We start from the raw sequence: 24,918 nt of genomic DNA on the forward strand, positions 1-24,918 counted from the left end.
TCTGTGCATTTTTGGGAGGATTCTACCAGAGAGCTCGACAGAACTGTCTTATACACTGAAAAATACGGTACTTGCTAGAGAATAGTTTATTTTGTAGGGGTTGATGCAGTTATTTCTGCTTCTTCCAGGATTGAGAAATTGGATTAAAGAATACTGGTAACTGGTATCATACCAGTATTTGCTTCTTGCAATTTTGAGTCCTTGAATGCTCATTCCAACTGCTCCTCATCAAGCTAATATTGTAATACTGTACTTCTATCCAGAGCTTATAAAGTATTTGCTAGACCTATTCTCAAATACAGTTCACGTGTCTGGAATCCACACTCCATATCGGACATTAATACAGTTGAAAATGTCCAGAGATATTTCACGAGAAGAGTACTACACTCCTCCATTCACAACAGAATACCTTATTCCACCAGACTTGAAATTTTAGGCCTAGAAAATTTAGGACTATGCCACCTTCAATCTCACCTAAATGTAGCACACAAAACTATATGCTACAATGCCCTCCCTGTCAATGACTTCTTCAGCTTCAACTGGAACAACGCACGAGCTCACAATAAATACAAATTTACTGATCCAAACGTCATTACAAAAAATTTGACTTCAGCAACACAGTAGTCAGTGCCTGAAATACATTACCCGACTCTGTAGTTTCCCAACACTAATTGTGAACCTTTTCGGCACCGAGTGCCGAAAGTGAAACATTTGTGAATGTGTGAAACCCAAAGATCAGCTGACGAGTGCATGCATGGTTGGTTTTTTGGCCAATTTTCAGACTGTATTCTAGGCCAAAAACAGCCCCCCAAAAGGCCCAGAAATGACCTGAAAAATGGCCTGGATTTTGGCCATTTTCAGGCAGTTTTCTGTTATTCAGGTACCCACAAAGACCAACTGACATGTGCACCAGAAACCAGAGAAGCAGCTGGTAATGGTGCGCATGTCCACAGATTGTGGTCCAATCTCACTTTTGGTCATCAAGCAAACGCCTTCGAAATATATTTGCAATATATAAGTCAACATTTCTCTTGCAGCTTCACGCACTAAAATATATTGCATAACCATTTTCAAAACAAGAAATTGCCATTTATTTATTATAGAATACAAAGACAGTTTATTTTTTTAGTGATAAGTGACCTAGCTTGGAAGTAAGTACACTGCCCAATGATGGTTTCCAAATAAATAACACATCAGCAGTGTAAAGATTGTACTACAGATATCACCCAATAATCAGGTGTCAATATGTACCCAAAGAAAAAACAAAAGGCTTCAAAGAGAACTTCAGGTAAATATACTTTGCAATGAGTTATTTTCTTCAGGTTCCAAGATAGAAATAACTGAGGTTTTTTCTACATTGTTATATTTTTTAAGTCACAGGAAAAAAACCTCCCCGTTCTCTCAAACTGTTATGGGAAGGGAAGGGAAGGGAGGGGAGGAGGGAGAGAAGGGCAGGGGAGAGAGGAGAGGGGAGGGGGAGTGAAGGGGGAGTGAAGGGGGAGGGGAGGGGGAGGAGAGAAGAGAAGAGAAGAGAAGAGAAGAGAAGAGAAAGAATAAGGGAAATCGTTAAAGTAATCCAAATCAGGAATGAACTATTGGAAACAGTGAGCCACATCCATCCACAGTTACCATTTCTCTCTCATGTTTCTTAAGCCACAAAACAAAAACTCTTCCCTCCCCCATCTCTTCCATTAAACGACGTTGAATCCCCACACCCCATTTTCCACAATCCTTTGCTTTTATAGTGCCTGGAAGTGACATCACACCCCAAAGAGGCTCAGGCTGTAAGCTTTTACTATGTAGCTCCTCTTACCTTTCCATAATATTCTATAGTGAGGGTCTATCCACTGACTTTCCACTCTAATGTCTTCCTCATCCTCTGACTGAGACCACTCCCCCATTGTCATATCAGCCCCCTCTAGTGGTTCCTCAGGTTCACTCAGGTCACTTTCTCCCCTACTCTCACTCTTTGACTAAACTGGCAACTCCCTTGGCCCAGGATATCCAGAGGGGCCTGGCTCATCTTCCTCAGAATCTGACATGACCTGAGGTGGACAAGGAGCACTCACAACAGTGACAATGAGTTTGACACCCCTGTGCTAGAGATATAATAAATGCCAAGGGGCTTGTCCTCTGTCCTGGTGCTTCTTGACCTCTCAGCGGCTTTCAATACCATCGACCATGGTATCCTTCTGCACCGGCTGGAGGGGTTGGGAGTAGGAGGCACTGTTCTTCAGTGGTTCTCCTCCTACCTCTCTGGTCGGTCGCAGTCAGTGTTAGTGGTTGCTCAGAGGTCGACCTCTAGGTCTCTCCCTTCTGGGGTGCCTCAGGGGTCAGTCCTCTCCCCCCTGCTATTCAATATCTACATGAAACCACTGTGCGAGATCATCCAAGGGCATGGGGTGAGGTATCATCAATATGCCGATGATACCCAGCTGTACATCTCCACCCCATGTCCAGTCAACGAAGCAGTGGAAGTGATGTGCCGGTGCCTGGAGGCTGTTGGGGCCTGGATGGGTGTCAACAAACTCAAACTCAACCCAGACAAGATGGAGTGGCTGTGGGTCTTGCCTCCCAAGGACAATTCCATCTGTCCGTCCATTACCCTGGGGGCAGAACTATTGACCCCCTCAGAGAGGGTCCGCAACTTGGGCGTCCTCCTCGATCCACAGCTGAGACTGGAACATCATCTTTTGGCTGTGGCGAGGGGGGGGGGCGTTTGCCCAGGTTCGCCTGGTGCACCAGTTGCGGCCCTATTTGGACAGGGAGTCACTGCTTGCAGTCACTCATGCCCTCATCACCTCGAGGTTTGATTACTGCAATGCTCCCTACATGGATTACTTTGAAAAGTAATCATAAACTTCAGATCGTGCAGAATGCGGACACAAGAGCCATTGTGGGGCTTCCTAGATTCGCCCACGTTTCTGCAACACTCCGCGGCCTGCACTGGCTGCCAATCGGTTTCCGGTGACAATTCAAAGTGTTGGTAATGACCTTTAAAGCCCTACATGGAATTGGGCCAGAATACATCCAGAACCGCCTTCTACCGCACGAATCCCAGCAGCCGATAAGGTCCCACAGAGTTGACCTTCTCCGGGTCCCGTCGACCAAACAATGTTGTTTGGCGGGCCCCAGGGGAAGAGCCTTCTCTGTGGTGGCCCCGGCCCTCTAGAATCAGCTTCCCCCCAGAGATTAGAACGGCCCCCACCCTCCTTGTCTTTCACAAACTTCTTAAGACCCACCTTTGTCGCCAGGCATGGGGGAGTTAAATTATTCTTTCCCCCAGGCCATTACAAGTTATACATGGTATGTTTGTCTGTATGTTTGGTTTTTTATAATAAGGGTTTTTAGTTGTTTTATTAAATTGGATTGTTACATGTTGTTTTACCACTGTTGTTAGCCGCCCCGAGTCTACAGAGAGGGGAGGCATATAAATAAATAAATAAATAAATAAATAAATAAATAAATAAATAAATAAATAAATAAATAAATAAATAAATAAATAAATAAATAAATAAATAAATAAATAAATAAATAAATAAATAAATAAATAAATAAATAAATAAATAAATAAATAAATAAATAAATAAATAAACAAACAAACAAACAAACAAACAAACAAACAAACAAACAAACAAACAAATAAATAAATAAACAAACAAACAAACAAACAAACAAACAAACTTCATTGTGTGTGCTAGGGACATGTCCATTGTTAATTCTTTATTAGTTTGACATTAATACTATGGTGAACAAAGTTCTTGGGGAAACTATTATTTTAAATTATTAATAGAATCCTAAATGTTGAAAATATTCAAAATATTTTATCATTAGATTTTGAAAAAATAGGATTTTTTTTTTAAAAAAATTAAACTATAAAGAACCTTAGTAAAAATGAACTTCCTTCTTGCCTTCAGGAACAATAATATTTTTCTTTACAAGGAAGCAAAGTGCAACAGCCATCTCCTGCAATCTTACAGTATCTACTCATACATCATTCTCATTGAATACAAATACAGTGGTACCTCTACTTAAGAACTTAATCCATTCGCTACCAGGTTTTTTCCCCATAGGAATCAATGTAAAAGCAAATAATGTGTGCAAACCCATTAGGAAAGAAAAAAAAGCTTGGAATTTGGGTGGGAGGAGGAGGAGGAAGAAGAGGAGGAGGACAGTCGCTGCCCAGAGTGAAGGGAGCGCTTCTTTTCTCTTGGTGCTGGCAGAGATTTATTCCTTCTCCAAGTATTCCTTCTCTTCGTTCGCTCTGGACTGCCAAAGCCTCCTTAAGCACCACCGAAAGACTCTTCTGGTAGCCCAGAAAAGCCTGAGATGGCCGGAATTAAAGGGGAAATGGCAGGAAACTGGCTGGGCCTTCGTGCCATTCTCAAATTTCCTGGGAAATCTTTCTGGGCTTGGGTTCTTTAGTAGAAAATGGTTCTTAAGAAGAGGCAAAAAAAATTGAACACCCAGTTCTTATCTAGAAAAGTTATTAAGTAGAGGCATTCTTAAATAGAGGTACCACTGTACTTGTTTTAATGCAAGTGTTTCTAATTGCTTAGGCAGTTATAAGAGAGAAGGAGGGACTCACAGAACACTGTGTGTTTAAGACAACTCTATATGACAGTTTTTCATGTTCAAAGAAGACACTTTGTTGTGCATGTTTTCTGTGAACACAGAGATGGCTCTGGAGTCCCAGTCTAGCCCAGCAGTCCAGCATAAAGAGGGCACCGGGATTCCATTGTTGTAGTATATGTAGGTGTGATTCTGTGACACTGTTTATGGTTTTATATCAGTTTTCAGCGACACATTTTTAAAAAACAAGTGGAGGCTTCATATCACAAGGCTCACCAGTGGATTCTGTCAGCAGCTACAGCTTCTAGTTTCCTAGACTGAATGCTATAGTGGCAAAAAGTTTCTTTCACAGTGTTTTCATAGCACTTGCATGATCAATCTTGAGGTCCCTTCCCAGATTTAAATGCAATATGAAGCACCTGGAGAGGCATATGGTAGTCATCCATTCTGCTGATATGTCTCTGTCTTATCTGGCGTCTAATAATTAAGAAGGCAATGTTGGTGGACTTTGCATGATCCAAGACCTCTAGGTTGGAGTCAAGTCAAGTTCAAGAAGTTAGATTGAACTTGTGAGACATTTTCTTTTAGAACAGGCTGTCCTCGGCATAATGCCGAGGAATGCGATGGAGGTACTAGTACAAGTGTCAGGTAGGACATGCATCCTACTCCCTATGGCAAAAAAGCACATTCCCTGGGGTCACACACAGTGAAGGGCTACCAAAATGTTTACTACCACACTGTGGGCGTGGCTCTGCATTTTCTTTCAACATCTTTCAGTGCAAACTGGGTGCTCTGGGGTGGAGCTCCATTTTTGCTACCACACTGCATCCCCCCCCCCCCCGGTCTGGGCAGCAGCCTAACCCTGGTCACGTACCCCCAGGCATCGCTCCGTGCCCTCCTAGGGGTACATTGGAATAATTGCTCCAGTGAAGCACACACAGAGAGAGAGAGAGAGAGAGAGAACACAAGCTGTGTCCTGCAGCCCTCAGGTACCATACCACTGCAGATCCATTGCACTTCAGGCTGATCTAGTTCTCTTGGAAGATTGGTTTGAAAATGTGGCAGATATAGGGGGAAAGTCTCGTTTGAAAGGTCTAGAGACTTCCACAACCTGAAGCAGAAGAGCTCTTCAAGATGGTACCCAAGAAATGGGGGAGAGCCCCATCCTATACTGGGCAAGAGTATGGTTGTGAAGGTGGCGAAGAATAATCTCATGGCAAGAATTGCAATGACACATTAACTGTTTAATAGGAAAAACACCAGATTGCTTAAAGAGAAATTTAAATTCCTTCAGATATAAGTGGAGATAGGATGAAGACCATCTCCTCAGCTCATAGACAGATTCATGCAATTGCTGATTACTTCACAAGAACATGTTAATCAGATTCAAATCACCATTTGCAGCAGGTGCTTTCAAAATATAATTCAAATGTTTGATTAAAATTCATTAAATTGCTTAATTAAACTGTTGTTTCCCTACTTGCTGTTACATAGCTATTTGAAACATCATCCATTAATATCATAATTGGCTGAATATTGCACATTAGAAAGGCAAAATTCTTGTTAGGGAACATGGCAATAAATTCCGAGGGTTTCACAGCTTCTTGTCATTGGTGGTTTCACTGCAGAAAAGAAACAGAAGATTTTATTACTGGTGTGACTTTGTCTTGTTCAAATCATATAGACAAGTGTGAGGGAGCAGGATTTCAGATTTTATGGTGAGTCGAGTCATTTAATTTCTTATTGCTTCTATTGTCCAATTGCTAAAATGTAACAAGCTATGCCTGGTCACATTGAGGTTTATTTTGAATCTCTCTTGATTAGAAAAAAAAAACCCAACTAGCTCAATATCCAATACACAACAACAGCTACCTACATATCTCAGTGAAGACTACAGGCAAAACACATTTCTAAGAAATTTGGGAATTGAGGAAATGGACCTCTCATAGCATTTATAATGTGGTCCCAGCCATGCCATTATCCTTTATTTAACAAGTCATTCCCAGTCTATTCTACCAAGCCACATTCACCTCCACTTTGTTTTAACAAATTCCAGATCAGAAGCATTTTTAGGAGCATGGTACTTTCAGCTGACTGAAGAGGAAATGTAAGTTGGGAAAAGTGCTGGAAAAAAACCCCCAAAACAGTGCTGTCTAATAATCGTTGACAAGAAAATTGGAAGTTATTCTATTTTGTAACTAGCATTTTTTTCATTCTATTTTTTTTGCACTTTTTTTCTTCTTTTCTTCTTCTTTAGATTTATTTTTTACATTATGTTAAGATCCTCAATAAATATAATTTTAAAAATTGAAGCTCTGAAAAGCTTATCATGGTTCAGCTAAGGATAACAATAAAGAACTTAATAATAAAGAAGTCAGTTTCCTTTTTTCTTAAATTGTTAATGGGGATTCTTAATTAGACTATGATCTATAGCAATCCAGATGACCAATAGCTGATAACAAATAGAGAAAATGTTTATCATCTTGTGAGCAATTAATGCTTATGCAGAGTTTTGCAGCAGAAAAATGCTATGCCCACATATTTCTCATATCACAACTAAGAAAGAAATGGATCTCACCGGCCTTTTCTTGCAGCATTTGGCATTAATGCCACAGTAGTATGAGAGATATCCATACTTGCAAGGTTTTCGAATATCAGTCTGACAGAAACCACCATGCTTCTTACAGTTTTGAGGTTGTCCTGCATTTTTGGAAAAGATATTATTTGAATGAGCAATTGTCATCAAAACACAATGGTTATAGATGTATGATGGCTAACCTATGGTACACATGCCCAAAGTGACACACAAATCCATGTTGCCTAGCATGCACAGCTTGCCTGCTTGTCTTCTGGATTTCTGGTGCACATGTCTGTCCTTCACGCATGTGACAGTGCTAAAAACTAGTGTGTGCATGACACAACAAGCTGATTGTCAGCATGCATTTGGAAATTTGGCTTTTACAGAGCGTGGCCCCAATGAGCATGTGTGTGCATATGCGACAGTTCCATGCAACCTTTTCAGTACTCAGTGCCGAAAAGGTTCACCATCATTGTTATAAATTTTCTTCATGTATCCCTTTTGTCTGTCCCATGAATGCTGCTACATTATCCCCAATATTGCAGGGATAATATTGCTTGGGATTAACAGTGACATGAAAAGAGCAAGGGGGGGAACTGGTACCAGAGGAAGCAACTTTAAAATAAGAGAGGTAATAGGGAGACGAGATTAGGAGGAATTAAGAACATATTTATGCAAACAATTTATATAAAAGGAAGGGAAGGGAAGGAATCTGGAAGGAAAGGAATTATTAGTACAGCAATAATAGAAAGAAAAAGAAAAAGTCAAAAGAAGAGGTGGGAAAGAGAAAATTTATAAGAAATGGAATTTATTTATTTTATTTTATTTATTTATTAGATTTGTATGCCACCCTTCTCCAAAAACTCGGGGCAGATTTGTTGGAGATCAAAAGGAAATGGATGATTGATGAGTGATACAATTTTAATTTTCCCTCCTAGAATTAGAATAATTATGCTATTACAATTGTGTCAATAAGATTAGGGTAAATAGGTATGTATAAGAAACCAACATAATTATTATGAGGTGTTTTATAAGTTAATAAATTTACATTTATTAACTTAAGAGGTGTTTTATAAGTTAATAAATTTACATTAGATTGGTATATGGATTGAATTAAAACTTGATGCTCTTTATAAGATTTGCTTTTTTATATGAGATATGCATAATTTATAAGTTGATTTAATGTTGAAAAAATTTAGGAAACTATAGATGTAATTTGGAAAGACATTGTAGCAATATAGTCTCAACTTCATCCTATTAAGTACATATGACTTCTACCACAAAGAAACAAGGCTAAAACATAGGATAAAACATTTTCATGCCAGGTGGAATGCTGAAAGTCTAGCATTTTTTAATCTATTTATTTATTCATTTCTGAAGATGTCCAAAAAGAACTTCTGTCTGATTGGTTTTGAGGCATTGCAGAGGGGTTGGTTTGGTTGGTTTCTGAAGTTATCTCAATCTACAGTTCGATTAATCGGTAGCAAAGAATGACAGGCCCCGAATACTTTTAAGGTGTGACTTGGAGAGATTTGGGGTGTTCAAGAGGGGCCTTCAAAAGAACCAGGTGCTTAAGAACTGAATCACTAGCTCCTAAAGAACCCTTTCTCTCATGTTTGTGAATCACTCACCAAATTAATATTTTTATCTCTCCCTGAAGCAGATTAATGTTTGTGAATCACTCACCAAATTAATATTTTTATCTCTCCCTGAAGCAGATTAAGATAAACATCATGCAAACCAACTGATGTAATTCATACTTAGTTGGTCCTTTCTCAACCTACAGGTTTGGAGACAGCAACAGTCTTGGGTCTTTGTAGAACTATTGAGATGAAGGATGAGCAGTAGTAGAGAAGGAAATTTTGTTTTCACATTGTTTGGAGATTCCACTTTTTGTGCCAAATGGAATACTGACCCTGACATTACTGAAAACACATGAGGAACTTAGGAATGTGTAAGATTGGCTGCTAAGCAATGGAAAGGAAGCCTATAGCAATTGCAAGAGTAAGGAAATATAATAAATATATAGTATTTTTTTTCAGATACTGAAAATGAAGTACAGGTTGAACTCAAAAAATTATAATATCATGCAAAAGTTGATTTATTTCAGTAATGCAACTTAAAAGGTGAAACAGAATATATGAGAGAGACTCATTACATGCAAAGCAAGATAGTTCAAGCTGTCATTTGTTGTTGTTGTTATTATTATTATTATTATTATTATTATTATTATTTATTGCATTTATATGCAGCTCAACTCCAAATGGACTCTGAGTGGCTAACTAAAGTTATAAATACAATACAGTAAAAAAGCAGTAAAAAACACCAATAAAATCACATATATTGTAAAAAAAACATGCATACTAACAATCAATCTTAATTCCAGGCCTGCTGGAAAAGCCAGGTTTTGGCAGCTTTCCAGAAGACTGGTAGAGAGGAGATAATACGCTCTACAGGGTCGGAACCGCCACAGAGAAGGCTCTTCCCCGAGATCCCACCAACCAACATTGTTTGGCAAACAGGACCGGAAGAAGGCCGACTCAGTGGGCCCTTACTGGCCGCAGCGAGGGAGGAGGGAGGAGGCGGTCCCATAAATAGTCTGGCCCTGAGCCATTTAAAGGCATTAACCAACACCATGAATTGCATTTGGAGACCAATTGGCAACCAATGCAGCTCATGTAGAGATGGAATAATATGGGCGTACCTAGGTACACCCATAATTGCACGTGCTGCTGCATTTTGCACAATAATCATTGTGATGATTATTCGGCTCTTCCACAGGCTGTGGAAACTTTTGCACCTCATTTGGAAACCAAGGACCAAGAGTATGGAGGAACATTGGAAAGGCTCACACTGCAAGATGCTTGAAGTCCAGTGTGAAGTTTCCACAGTCTGTGTTGATTTGTGGAGCCATGTCATCTGCTGGTGTTGGTCCACTGTGCTTCATTAAGTCCAGGGTCAATGGAGCTGTCTACCCGGGAGATTTTGGTGGCACTTCATGCTTCCTCCCACAGAGCACTCCCCTCCCACAACCCCTAGCAGCTCTGTTAAAAAAGAATAATCATTGTATTCACTTAACATCTTGCAACAAAATAAATAAGGTTAGCAAATAGATCAATGAGAGCCAATGATTAAGGTACCAGGCGAGAAAGTGAGTGACTCTGATTTCTAGGCTTAGGTAGAAAGCCATCTGGTTGACCTTGGGCCAATCACTTTCCCTCAGCCTTAGGAAAAAGGCAATAATAACACTTCCAAATTCTTGCCAAGAAAACTGCATGGATTTCTTCTCACAGTCATCAGGAATCAACATTAACTCAAAGGTATAGTAGATAAAGAAATAAGGTTAACTTTATACAAGACATGAAGAATTGTTTTAGACACCCTAGTGTGTACCATTTTACCATGGTCTAATATGTTGCACAAGTCCAGTTCCACATAATAAATATACTATTATATTAATTTATCCATCAACTGGACCCTAGTAACTGAGAAAGTACATTAGCAGAAACACTGACGAAGAAGAACAGCTGGTTTGATTAAAGCACTTATCTAAATTCCAGGGCTGTTCATTTGTTCTTCAAATTCATCTCTGAATGAAACCAGCTGTGTGTGATTCAAATCATGGATTTTCCTCAAAAAGTGGGGATGATTTAAAAAAAACCCACCAATTTCTACCAGGCTTTCTTTTTCTCCCTTTCTGTTTCTATTACCCCAGGTTTACTCAGCCCCTTCTTACCTGAAGAAACAGAGAAAAGAAGAAGAAGCAATGCAAATGTTAGAAAAAGAAACCTCATGACTGAAGTTGCCTCTGAAATCTCTCCAGCTAGTTCAAAGAAGCAGAACTGAAGAGTTAGGAATACTCCACAAAAAGCCAAGCAGATCTGTCTATTTATAACAAGTTATGGTGTGATAAGAAAGTGGAAATGTAGTGTAAAGATCATTGATGTGGCAAACATTGCAAACATGCATTTCCTGTTACTCTTCTTTAAAACTCCCCCTACCCTCCTTTGTCCCAGTTGTGTTTCCTGGATACTTCTGGTCCTGGATGAAATTTGTAGTTTTGCTCAATTATAGTATTTCTTGCTGTTAACAGGGCAGATGAGCAGATCAGAGGTACAAAAGACTCATAAGACTCATTTATGCCTCCAGGCTTGGGGCCATTAGATTCTTGACCCCTGGCCAATGAATGTGTTGAGAGAATGTTGAGCGAATGGAATGGTTGTTTTTTATGGGGTTTTTTGGGTCTTAGAGTTTTAATTAATTAATTGTATCCAATATATTGTATATTGTTTATTATATGTTGTGAGCCGCCCCGAATTCTCAGAGAGGGGTGGCATAGAAATCCAACCACTAAGCATAATTTTTGAAAAATCCTTCAGTACCAGTACACTTCCTAAGATATGGTTGAAAGCAATGGTCATCCCCATCTTCAAAAAAGGAGACCCCTCTCTTGTCGATAACTACAGACCAATATCACTATGCTGCGTCCCATGTAAAGTTATGGAATCAATTATAAACCAATCAATTACTCTCCACCTAGAAACTAATAATCTGCTCTCTAAAAAAAAAATTGGATTCAGAAAAAAACTATCCTGCAATCTACAGCTCCTTCACTGCAAAAACATATGGACAACTCATCTTGATCAAGGAAAATCTGTAGATGCAATTTATATTGACTTCTCCAAAGTCTTTGATTCAGTGGTCCATGACAAACTACTTCAAAAACTCAAATACTATGGCATCTCAGGATCCCTCCATAGCTGGATTACTGCATTTCTGTCTAACAGGCAACAAGTGGTCAAAATAGGAAGCTCTATATCCACACCCGTCCCTGTTAAAAGCTATGTCCCCCAAGGTAGCGTACTGGGACCTACGCTCTTCATTCTCTACATCAATGACCTTTGCAATCTCATCACAAGCAATCTATTCTATGTTCTATTTGCAGATGATGTAACACTCTTCAACACCACTGATAACACAACTACTCTACAAAAAGACCTAGACTCAGTTTTTGACAGGTCCAACACATGGCAATTCCAAATCTCAACCAGGAAATGCTCTGTCCTACACATCGGCAAAAAGAACCAGAACTTCAAATACAAACTTAATAAACAAATTATCACAGATAATCCCCACTTGGTCAAGGATCTTGGAATACTAATAACTAAAGATCTAAGTGCCACAGCCCACTGCAACATTGCTAAGAAGGCCTCAAGAGTTGTTAATCTAATCCTATGTAGCTTCTGCTCTGGAAATCTCACACTACTTACCAGAGCTTACAAAACTTTCACCAGACCCATCCTTGAATATAGCTCATCTGTTTGGAACCCATATCGCATTTCAGACATTAACATCTTCGAAAATGTTCAAAAACACTTCTCAAGAAGAACCCTTCATTCCTCCACTCGAAACAGAATACCCTACGAAACTAGACTTACAATCCTGGGTCTTGAAAGCTTAAAACTACGACGCCTTAAACATGATCTAAGTATTGCCCACAAGATCATATGCTGCAATGTCCTGCCTGTCAAAGACTACTTCAGCTTCAACCACAACAACACAAGAGCACACAACAGATTCAAGCTTAATATTAACCCCTCCAAACTTGACTGTAAAAAATATGACTTTAGTAATTGGATTGTCAAAGCGTGGAACTCATTACCGGACTCTATAGTATCATCCCCTAACCCCCAACATTTTACCCTTAGACTATCCACGTATGACCTCTCCAGATTCCTAAGAGGTCAGTAAGGGGCGTACATAAGTGCACTAGAGTGCCTTCTGTCCCCTGTCCTGTAGTCTCTCCTATATCATGGAATATTGGAGGGCAATACTTGGCCAACAGAGAAAATAATAATAATAATAATAATAATAATAATAATAATAATAATAATAATAATTTATTTGATTTGTATGCTGCCCCTCTCTGTAGACTCAGAAAGGAAAGGCTCAGCTTCATTATCATTAAATTGACTAGTGAAACAATTCGAAAAGGATCAAGGCAGGGGTGAAGTTCAGCAGGTTCAGACAGGTTCTATAGAACCAGTGGCAGCAATTATATGCAGTTCAGAAAACTGGTAAAATGCACCAATGGCTGGCCCTGCCCCTCCCCTCCCACTCACTCCTTTTCTCCTCCTTCTTTGACTCATACACACAGAACAAACATGAGAAGTTGGACTGCTAGACTGCTGGGCTAGACTGGGACTCCAGAGCCATCTCTGTGTTAAAAGAAAACATGCACAACAAAGTGTCTTCTTTGAACATGAAAAACTATCATATAGAGTTGCCTTAAACACACAGTGTTCTGTGAGTCCCTCCTTCTGTCTTATAACTGCCTAAGCAATTACAAACACCTACACTGAAACAAGTACAGTGATACCGCTACTTAAGAACGCCTCTAATTAAGAACTTTTCTAGATAAGAACTGGGTGTTCAATATTTTTTTGCCTCTTCTTAAGAACCATTTTCTGTTGCTTCTGCAGGCTTGGCTTGGCCTGGCCATACCCACCAAGCCATGCCCACAGAAGGAAATGTATACTGCAGAAAACAAAAAGAGGGTTGTGAAAATATTTACAGACACCTCACATCAGGACCCAAACTGCTTCAGCTCTTACCCTCAAAATGACACTATAGAGCACTGCACACCAGAACAATTGAATGCCATCACTCTGCTAAACAAATATTTCCCTCAACACTGTCAATCTATTTACTAAGTCTGCACTCATTAATCTTCTCATTAAATTTCTCATCGTTCCCGTGTTGGTTATGACCTTTAAAGCCCTTCATGGCATCGGACCAGAATATCTCCGAGACCGCCTTCTGCCGCACGAATCCCAGCGACCGATTAGGTCCCACAGAGTGGGCCTTCTCCGGGTCCCGTCAACTAAACAATGTCGGTTGGCGGGCCCCAGGGGAAGAGCCTTCTCTGTGGCGGCCCCGGCTCTCTGGAACCAACTCCCCCCGGAGATTAGAACTGCCTCTACTCTCCCTGCCTTCCGTAAAGTTCTTAAAACCCACCTTTGTCGTCAGGCATGGGGGAACTGAAACACCTCCCCCGGCCACGTACAATTTATGTATGGTATGTTTGTGTGTGTGCTTGTTAATATAGTGGGGTTCTTTTTAAAACTATTTTAAATATTTAAATTTATTGAATCTATTTGGATTTGTACGATTGTTTATATTTTTGTTGTCACCATCTCCTCCCACAAATGACTGTATGACTGTAACTTTTTGGCTTGTATTGACTGGTTCCTAATATGATCTGATTGTTTATTTCTACCTAGCATATCATTACCTGTTGCATCTTATGATGCTTGATGAACCTATCTGTTCTTTTATGTACATTGAGAGCATATGCACCAAGACAAATTCCTTGTGTGCCCAATCACACTTGGCCAATAAAAATTCTCATCTATTTTATTCTGCTCTGCTCTGCTCTATTCTCTGCTGTTCTATTCTATTCTATTCTATTCTATTCTAAATATATTTGTATTTCCTGGGAATTTTCCAAGCTCCATCCTTATAGACCCAGGGTTTATTTTCTTTTTCATAGGTGTGCCTAAAATAAATATTAGTGTATTAAATTTATGAATTGGAAACACATTAATCCCACTGTAGATATAATCCTTTTATTAAAAAAAAACACCTACACAGTTTTCTTTGCAATTTAAGATTGATTCAGCCGTCTTGGACACACAAAGCAAATAGGAGAAGGCAGCAAGAAGCAGCCTGGTTGAATGCTAGAAGACTTGGCTGAATTTCTCCATTGGTTCTGTGGGCATGGCCTGGCTTGGCTTGGCTTGGCCAGACTCATCAAGCCTCGTCCACAGGGGGGAAATTTGAATGTCACCCCTGGATCAAGTTTTGAAAAGTTTTGAAAAGTCAAGAAGACTCAAGAAAAGAAAGAAACTGGATCTAGGAAAGATTCAATTCAATTCAATTTATTAGATTTGTATGCCGCCCCTCTCCGAAGAGCCATGTTGAGATGACTATGAAAACCTCTATAGCTGGACAGGACCTCGGTTGTTAGAAAGACAAATTCAGCAGAAAATGAGTTGAAATTCTCACAGTTCCTTTCACGTGTATTTCACCTTAAGGAGACTGTGTTGTGAAGGGAGTGGGTTAATAGACTATTCGCTTCTGAGCAGGCCGGCTCTGAGTTCAGTAGTTTATCAGTGATTAAATTCTGACACCTATATCATACAAGGTATGTATACATGTGACTGATGTTTCTTTATGAACTATAAAGTTCTTTTTGTGTGCCCATAATCTGGTCATCTTCTTATTGGTAAAGGACAAGAGGGTGAAAACGGTCTTTTTAGATCCCCCATTTCATATCAAGCTTATTTAGAATGAAGTACAAAAAGAGCTGAAGAGCTTCTTATTGGGAGAGCTTATGGAAATCACTCATTGAACTCAGGATGGCTATTGCATTAGAAACTCCATGCATTATACACTGTATGCATTCATAGAAACAATTTAACCTATGGTGGCTCAACTGGATTGTAACTTAAGGCGCTAACTTACACTCAAGTTAAAGTGCAACACACCAAACACTGACCAACAGGAAATTATCAGCAAAAATCTGTTGCCATGCCATGAGAAACTGGTCAAGATAATACCCACAGCAGTAATAGGTCTTGTTGCCTATTGAATGGGGAAACCATCGGACTAGCTAAGGAAAGGTTTAAGCTTCTTCATGCTTAAGTTGGAGATGAAATGAACGCATTCTCATGAACTCATAAACATATGAAAGCTTATGGATGCATAAGTCATCATTTCGTAATAATAACAATGTGGCCTTTCAGAATTCTTTCCAAACCCAGTAATCAAATTCAGATCACCATTTGCAGCAGGCGCTTTCAGAAGGAGATCCAAAATTCAAATATTTGATCCAAATTTATTAAATTCTTTAATTACAATGTTGTTTCACTGCTTGTTGTTATGTAGCAGTTTGCAACATCTTCCATTAATATCACAATTGCTGAATATTTCACACTAGAGAGGCAAGGTTCTTGTTAGGGAGCATGGCAATAACCTCCCAGGCCTTCACTGGAGATTGTCCTTGATGGTTTCACTTCTGAAAAAAACAGAAAATTTTATTACTGATATGACTTTGTCTTGTCCAAAACAATGGATAGATGTATAGACAGATGGGGGGGGGGGCACAGTTTAAGATTTGATAATGAATCTTGTTAGTTAATTCTTATTGTTTCTATTGCTCAGTTCCTCCATGTTTATACATGGACCCCAGCTATGCCACTTCTCTTCAGTTAACAAGTCATTCCCAGCATATTCTAAACTACACCTCATTCACCTCCAATTTTTTTTCACAGATCAAAAGCACTTTCACCTGAATGAAGATGAAATGTGAGCTGGAAAAAAAATAACCTCACTAATACACTAATTTAGTCACTTTGAATGAAATAATATTTGTTTGGTAGGATCTGTTTTTAATGAACCCCTATTGGTTTATGATTATAGTTTTATTTCCTTTTAGATGTTCACAGATTTTAAATAACTACTGTCATTTTCTTCTGTGGGCACAAATTAAAAATGAAATTATAGAAACATAGAAACGTAGAAGTTTGACGACAGAAAAAGACCGCATGGTCCATCTAGTCTGCCCTTATACTATTTTCTGTATTTTATCTTAGGATGGACATAGGTTTATCCCAGGCATGTTTAAATTCAGTTACTGTGGATTTATCTACCACGTCTGCTGGAAGTTTGTTCCAAGGATCTACTACTCTTTCAGTAAAATAATATTTTCTCATGTTGCTTTTGATCTTTCCCCCAACTAACTTCAGATTGTGTCCCCTTGTTCTTGTGTTCACTTTCCTATTAAAAACACTTCCCTCCTGGACCTTATTTAACCCTTTAACATATTTAAATGTTTCGATCATGTCCCCCCTTTTCCTTCTGTCCTCCAGACTATACAGATTGAGTTCATTAAGTCTTTCCTGATACGTTTTATGCTTAAGACCTTCCACCATTCTTGTAGCCCATCTTCGGACCCGTTCAATTTTTTCAATTTTGTCAAAAAATTTGTTGCCTATTCTCAAAAATATACAAATACACAATACACATATAGGGAATGATTTTAGGGGATCAGCTCACATGAAGCGTAACATGTTAGTACTGTGTGTATAACTAGTTGGGTTTTCCAATATATAACTTATTAAGCGAGCAATGTATGGCTAAAAGGATTAGCACACTACTGCTTTAAGAGCTGGTGTTGCAATTAGCTCACAGTCACTCATGCCCTCATCACCTCGAGGCTCGACTACTGTAATGCTCTCTACATGGGGCTACCTTTGAAAAGTGTTCGGAAACTTCAGGTTGTGCAGAATGCAGCAATCATGGGCTTTCCCAAATATGCCCATGTTACACCAACACTCCGCAGTGTGCATTGGTTGCCGATCAGTTTCCGGTCACAATTCAAAGTGTTGGTTATGACCTATAAAGCCCTTCATGGCACCGGACCAGATTATCTCAGGGACCGCATTCTGCTGCACGAATCCCAGCGACCAGTTAAGTCCCACAGAGTTGGTCTTCTCCGGGTCCTGTAAACTAAACAATGTTGCTTGGCGGGACCCAGGGGAAGAGCCTTCTCTGTGGCGGCCCCGACCCTCTGGAACCAATTCCCCCCAGAGATTAGAATTGCCCCCACACTCCTTGCCTTTCGTAAGCTACTTAAAACCCACCTCTGCAACCAGGCATGGGAGAACTGAGATACTCTTTCCCCCTAGGCCTTTACAATTTTATGCATGGTATGTCTGTATGTATGTTTGGTTTTATAATAAGGGTCTTTAACTGTTTTAATATTGGATTGTTATATGCTGTTTTCATTACTGTTGTTAGCAGCCCCGAGTCTACGGAGAGGGGCGGCATACAAATCCAATTATTAATAATAATAATAATAATAATAATAATAATAATAATATAAGAGAGAGTCAGCAGCATCTCTCTTTCTCGTAGCCTAGAGCTTTGAGACTCTCCCAAATATCTCTCTGATTCTATGCTGCTTTGACTATATGACTGTTCCATTGTAAGGACTACTATGTGTAGTAAGGACTATGTGTTCAAATGTTGGCCTGTATATGCTTTGAGTAAGGCTTGCATTGTATATATATTGAGAATATTGATTGTTGTATTTGTGAACAACTAGGATTGTTACTGACTACGATATTTGCCTAATGTAAATAATATTCATACATTTAATGTATGTGGCCCGGTTATTTGAAATAATATTCATATCTCTGCAAAATATTAGCTAAATATCCTTTACCACCACGTTTTCCGTTGCACAGGAGTAATACAGCTTACTCCTCAACCTCTAACATTGGTTATGGGACCAGTGTGAGGTCCTTAGTGTGTGGATATTTCCAGTGTAATATTTCCAATGAGATGTTGTTTCAATATTGGGTTGTATTCTTGTATAAATAATGGCACAACTACAGTCAAGTAAATTGTTCTCAATTACCAAGTTGGATGGAACAAATCATGCTACCTGGTCTACAGAATGCAGTATGTTGTTATGCTGTGAAGGACTCTGGGATATGGTAATGAACCCACCAGATATAACAGCCCTGGATCCTATCGATGAGGACGATGCAAAGAAGATAGCAGACTTTAAACAGGACAATGTTTAATAGCATTGAAATAGCAAGACTGGCTTGATAAATGTGTGATAGCTATAATCTTCACTTCCAATGTATGCTTTAATGCTAAGAATGTCCAAAATGGCTATTCCAAAAGAGGGAAAGATTAATTAATAAAAAGACTTTATTCTACTTTCTGCCTCATTTCACTTGCCACCATATTTGGATCATCTGAAAAAGTTTTCATGGTTCATGTAAGGACATATTAAATCAAGAAAATTGACATGTTTTTAAAAGATCCTTTCTCTTACACTGCGGATGGGGCTTCTCAACTGAGTTTACCAGATCTGAACTGTAAAGATGCAGATGATGAATTAGTGGTAGAAAATTGAGTAAACTCTTATTCTCTTGCAAACATCTAATGCTTATGTAGAGTTTTGCAGCAGAAAGATGCTATGCCCATATATATGATATACTCTATTCCTATATATGTATATGTGTGTGTGTATATATATATATACATATGTATATATGCATGTATGTATATGTGTATGTATGTATGTATGTATGTATGTATGCATGTATGTATGTGTATATGTATATGTATGTGTATATGTATGTATTTGTTTTCGTAAATTTTCACGGGTATATGTATGTAGATTGTTCTGAGTTCGGGTTTTGCCCTGTGTAATATTTTGCATGTCTATGCGATGTTTCGGTGAAATCACAAGCTTGGAACTTCAGCCTGATGATGGTGAATGTGATTTCACCGAAACGTCGCATAGACATGCAAAATATTACACAGGGCAAAACCCGAACTCAGAACAATCTACATATGTATGTATGTATGTATGTATGTATGTATGTATATATATATATATATATATATATATATATTCTGTTACTATATTCTATATATTCTATATATTCTATTCCTATATATTCTATTCCTATATCTTCTTTTCGCCTTTTTTAGATATATTTTACTATGAGTATCTCCTCTATAACCTTCATCATGTATTTTACTATGTGTATATTGATATATACTCACTAAAACCCTCATTGTGTATTGGACAAAATAAATAAATAAATAAAATAAATAAAATATTTCTCATCACATAACTAAGAAAGCAATGGATCTCACCGGAAAACGCCTGCAGCAGATAGCATTAATGCCACAGTTGTAGGGGAGAGTTCCATACTCGCACAGTTTGTGAAGACCAGTCTGACAGAAACCAGCATCCTTCATACATTCAAATAATTGCCCTAGATTTGTGAAAAAATATTTGAGTGAGCAGTTTTCATCCAAACAATGCTATATTTCTCCTTCAATAAATCAATGGAAGGTGAGAAGAAAGTTTATTTTATTGACTTCACTAACTGACCAACTCTTACGTTTTGAACTTAAAGATATTGATCAAGGACAGCATGAAAGAGAACTGGAAGGGAAGGGAAGCTGAGAGAAAGAAGGGACATGGAAATGTATCAATACATTCTTGGGAAGTACCAGGCAATTCGTTATAGACACAAACAGCATTGTGAACCAGCAACAAGAAAATCAGCTGCCCTAGAGCAACATGTAACTTGTTGTGTAAAACACACTTCTCTCTAAACACAGGGGGGGGGAAAACATCTTTGTGAAAATATATACAGACCTCTCACATTCTGGCCTTAAACTTTTCAACTCCTCCCCTTGAGGTGACACTGTAGGGCATTGTCAAAATAACTAGACTCAGAGACAGTTTTTTCCCCGGTTGCCATCACTCTGCTGAACACTTTATTCTCACTGTGCTTTCATATGTCTAGGTATAATTACCCATGTGCCATGGTTGTATTAGTGTCACTCTTCCCAACTTTTCTACTACCTTCTTTTATTGGTACCACTATTATGATGGTTATTATGCTGTTGTTTTGAATGTACACTAAAGAGCTTCTGTACAGGAGACAAATTCCTTTGTCACACTTTGCCAAAGAAAGGATTCTGTTCTGTTCTATCATGATATGTGGAGGGGGATGGGACTTGACAGCATGGACAACTCCCATAAAAAGGAAGACAGTCTATTGGTCACTTGATTTTGCTTATCATTTTGACTTTTCTTGGGAATAATTCCTTCCTAACATCCCCAACAATACTCTTTGAAAAGAATAATCATATCTTCCTGCAATAAAAAAAATAAGGTCAATAGATAGACCAAGGAAACCCACTATGGTTATTTAAATGCCAGGTTAGAAATCTGGAGATCCTAAACCCTAGATCTGTGTTTGGCGCAAAACAACTGGCTGATCCTATATCATTTATTCCCTCTCAACCATAGGAAAGAGGAAGTGGTAAACCACTTCCAAATCTTGGCCCAAAAAATTACAGGGATCTGTCCAAGCATTTGCCAGTAGTGAACACTGATTCATTTTGGTACAGTAGAGTCTCGGTTATCCAGCCTTCGGTAATCCAACACTCTGGATTATCTGACGTCATGGCTGCTTGGGGGTGTGGCTGTAGGCATTTCTGCACACACACACACCCAGACATGCCTGCAAACATGACAGCCACAATGGGGAAGCAAGTTGGGAGGAGGGAAGTGAGAGAGAGAGACCTGGGGACAGAAGTCGGCAAGCCAGAAAGACAGAGAGAGCCGGGGACAGAAGCAGGCAAGCTAGAGAGAGAGAGATAGAGATGGGGACAGAAGCGGGTGAGCTAGAGAGAGAGATCGAGAGAGAGAAGAGAGAGAGATGGGGACAGAAGCGGGCAGGCTAGAGAGAGTGAGAGAGAGAGAGAGAGAAGCGAGAGAGAAACGGGGACAGAAGCGGCCGAGAGAGAGAGGAGAGCTGGAAACAGAAGTGGGTGAGCTAGAGAGAGAGAGAGCTGGGGACAGAAGCGGGCAGGCTAGAGAGAGAGAGAGAGAAAGAAGAGAGAGAGATGGGGACAGAAGCAGCCGAGAGAGAGAAGAAAGCTGGAGACAAAAGCGGGTGAGCTAGAGAGAGAGAGATGGGGACAGAAGTGGGCAGGCTAGAGAAAGAGAGAGAGAGAGAGAAGAGAGAGAGAGAGGGACAGAAGCAGGCAAGCTAGAGAGAGAGAGAGAGATGGGGACAGAAAAGTGTGAGCTAGAGAGAGAGAGAGATGGGGACAGAAAAGTGTGAGCTAGAGAGAGAGAGAGAGAGAGAGAGAGACAGGGACAGAAGCGGGTGAGCTAAAGAGAGAGGGAGAGATGGGGACAGAAGCAGGTGATCTAGAGAGAGAGAAAAAGAGAGAGAGACAGGAACAGAAGCCGGCAAGCTAGAGAGAGAGAGAGCCAGGGACAGAAGCGGGTGAGACACAGAGAGAGAGAGAGGGAAGAGAGAGAAAGATGGGGACAGAAGTGGCTGAGAGAGAGAGAGAGAACCAGGGACAGAATCAGTACAGTAGAGTCTGGATTATCCGACATTTCGGCTATCCGACTATCAGTCTGCCCGTTTATGTTGGAGAACTGAGACTCTACTGTACAGTCTAATGGATTTTACAAATGCATTTCCACATAATCAACACCATTGTATTAATTCTTTTATCATCTAACCATCAATAAAATTCTGAGCTTAGTAGCTAAGAGGGTTCCTTAGCAGAACGATTGATAGAGAAGAACATCTGACCTGATTAAAACACTTGTCTAGAGCTGTCTATCTGTTCTTTGGAGTTGTCTTTAAATGCAGTGAAAGCAGCCGTATGTTATTCAAATTGTAAATTATCCTCAAAAGTGGGAATAATTTTTTAAAAAAATCTTTCCTGCGTTCCCTTTTTTCACATTATGCTTCTATTCCCCCCTTCCCCAGTTTACTCAACCCCTTCTTACCTGAAGCTACATAGAAAAGAAGCAGCAAAGCAAAGGTGAGGATAAGAAACTTCATGACTGAAGTTGCCTCTGAAATCTTTCCAGCTAGTTCAAAGAAGCTGAACTGAAGAAAAGCTAGGACTCTACAAAAAGCCCAGTGGATCTCTCTCTATTTATAACCCCTTATGATATCACGCGAATGTGGAAATGGAAGATCATTGATCATTGATATGGCATCATTGATATGGCAAACATTGTAAATGTTTTACTTCCTCTTACTCACCTTTTGAAATGTCACTTCTTCCCCATCCTTTTTATCAAACTCATTGCACCCCATTCTATTCACTGGAGATTTCTTGCAACATGTGCAAACTTATGGTTTTCATCACATGCATATTGATAAAACTTCAAATTCGTTGCTTGCAAATTTGCTAAAGAGCCACAAAGTTTGCTGCAATGAAATGCAAAGCAATTCATTCAGTTGACAGATCCGATTATAATTATACAGGAATGGAGCTATTATTAGTGTTAAAATTTATGCAATGTTTGCCGATTTGATAAGTGTGTTTGAAGTAATAACAGATATGGAAACTTATGCAATACTTAGCTGTCTTTTGATTGTTAAATATGAAAACTCATTTATGGAGTCACCTATATTTTTGGGAGAGCACAAATTGTAGAAAACTCCTGGGAAACTATAAAGAATAGACTAATCCCAGTGACTGATTAGGTCCCACAGAGTCAGACTTCTCCGGGTCCCGTCGACAAAACAATGTCGTCTAGTGGGACCCAGGGGAAGAGTCTTCTCTGTGGTGGCCCTGACCCTCTGGAATCAACTCCCCCTGGAGATCAGGATTGCCCCCACCCTCCTTGCCTTTCACAAACTCCTTAAAACCCACCTTTGCCATCAGGCATGGGGAAATTGATTCCCCTGGGCCGTTCCGTTTTATGTATGGTTTGTCTGGGATGTATGACGACTTTTTATATTAAGGGTTTTTAATTTTTTTTTTTAATCATTGGATTTGTACTGTGTTTTGCTGTTGTGAGCCTCTCCGAGTCTCCGGAGATGGGCGGCATACAAATCTAATAAACAACAATAATAAAGTAATAATAATAAGGAATAAGGCAGTGATGGTGAACCTATGGCACAAGTGCCACAGGTGGCACGCGGAGCCCGGTCTGCTGGCACGCGAGCCGTTGTCCTAGCTCAGCTCCAATGTGCATGTGTGTGCCAGCAAGCTGATTTTTGGCTCTCCCAGAGGCTCTAGGAGGAAACTGCTGGAGGAATGGGGAGTGCAGTTTTATTCTTCCCTGGCTCCAGGGAACCTTTGGAGCCTGGGGAAGGCGAAACGCGAGCCTACTGAGCCCACCAGAAGTTGAGAAACAGTCTGTTTCCAGCCTCTAGAGCAGTGGTTCTTCACCTTTCCACTGCCAGGACCCCTTAATACAGTTCATCAAGTCGTGGTGACCCCCAACCATAGGTCTAGTGCCAATTCTCCCAACAGACCTTTAAGCTGATTGGCAGGAAGGTCAGGGGCCACTGATTGGTCGGATTGTAAAAATATGTTCCAAGGTGCCAGAATAGAAGCTTAATTTCCTAACACCATGGAAAATTTGTCTTTTCCAATGGTCTTAGGCGACCCCTGTGAAATGTTAGTTCGACCCCCAAAAGGGTTCTGACCCCCAGGTTGAGAACCTCTGCTCTAGAGGTGGGGGCAGGGGAAGCAGTTTTTGCCCTCTCCAGGCATTGAATTATGGGTGTGGGCACTCGCGCATGCGTGATGGCCCGCACATACACTCTTTCGGCACACAAAAGGTTTGCCATCACTGAAATAAGGCAATTTTTAAAAAATCTCACTTCCTTCAATTTTTCTTAACAATTTACGTTCAGTTACTAACAAGACGGATGAAATACTCATTTTAAACACAAGCAATTCTGATTTTTACAACTCATCTTCCCTATGTTTTATTGAATCCTGGCTAAACGAGGAAATTGATGACCATAGTATGCATATACCAGGGCTTCAGATACTTAGAGCAGACAGGATTGTAGAATTATCAAGTCATATTCCCAGATATGCCCATGTCTCATCAACATTCCACGGCCTGCACTGGCTGCCGATCAGTTTCCGGTCTCAATTCAAAGTGTTGGTTATGTCCTATAAAGCCCTACATGGCATTGGACCAGAATACCTCCGGGACCGCCTTCTGCGGCACGAATCCCAGCAACCAATTATGTCCAACAGAGTTGGCCTTCTCCTGGTCCTGTCGACTAAACAATGCGGTCTGGCAGGACCCAGGGGAAGAGCCTTCTCTGTGGCGGCCCTGGCCCTCTGGAATCAACTCCCCCTGGAGATTAGGACTG

General features: G+C 39.9%; 2 long non-coding RNA genes across 2 annotated transcripts; both read right to left on the reverse strand.

Annotated features, from left to right (window-relative positions):
* Window positions 1-6,089: 6,089 nt before the first annotated feature.
* LOC139161925 (uncharacterized) lies at window positions 6,090-11,032 on the reverse strand. Its single transcript, XR_011558182.1, has 3 exons — window positions 10,887-11,032; window positions 7,151-7,272; window positions 6,090-6,194 (listed from the first exon to the last, which is right to left on the reverse strand). It is a non-coding gene; the product is annotated as an uncharacterized lncRNA (long non-coding RNA).
* Window positions 11,033-16,035: 5,003 nt separating this feature from the next.
* Window positions 16,036-22,711, reverse strand: LOC139161928 (uncharacterized). Its single transcript, XR_011558183.1, has 3 exons — window positions 22,575-22,711; window positions 19,898-20,019; window positions 16,036-16,229 (listed from the first exon to the last, which is right to left on the reverse strand). It is a non-coding gene; the product is annotated as an uncharacterized lncRNA (long non-coding RNA).
* Window positions 22,712-24,918: the final 2,207 nt, after the last annotated feature.

The sequence above is a fragment of the Erythrolamprus reginae genome, chromosome 1 (assembly GCF_031021105.1).
Source record: "Erythrolamprus reginae isolate rEryReg1 chromosome 1, rEryReg1.hap1, whole genome shotgun sequence".
Classification (NCBI taxonomy): Eukaryota; Metazoa; Chordata; class Lepidosauria; order Squamata; family Dipsadidae; genus Erythrolamprus; species Erythrolamprus reginae.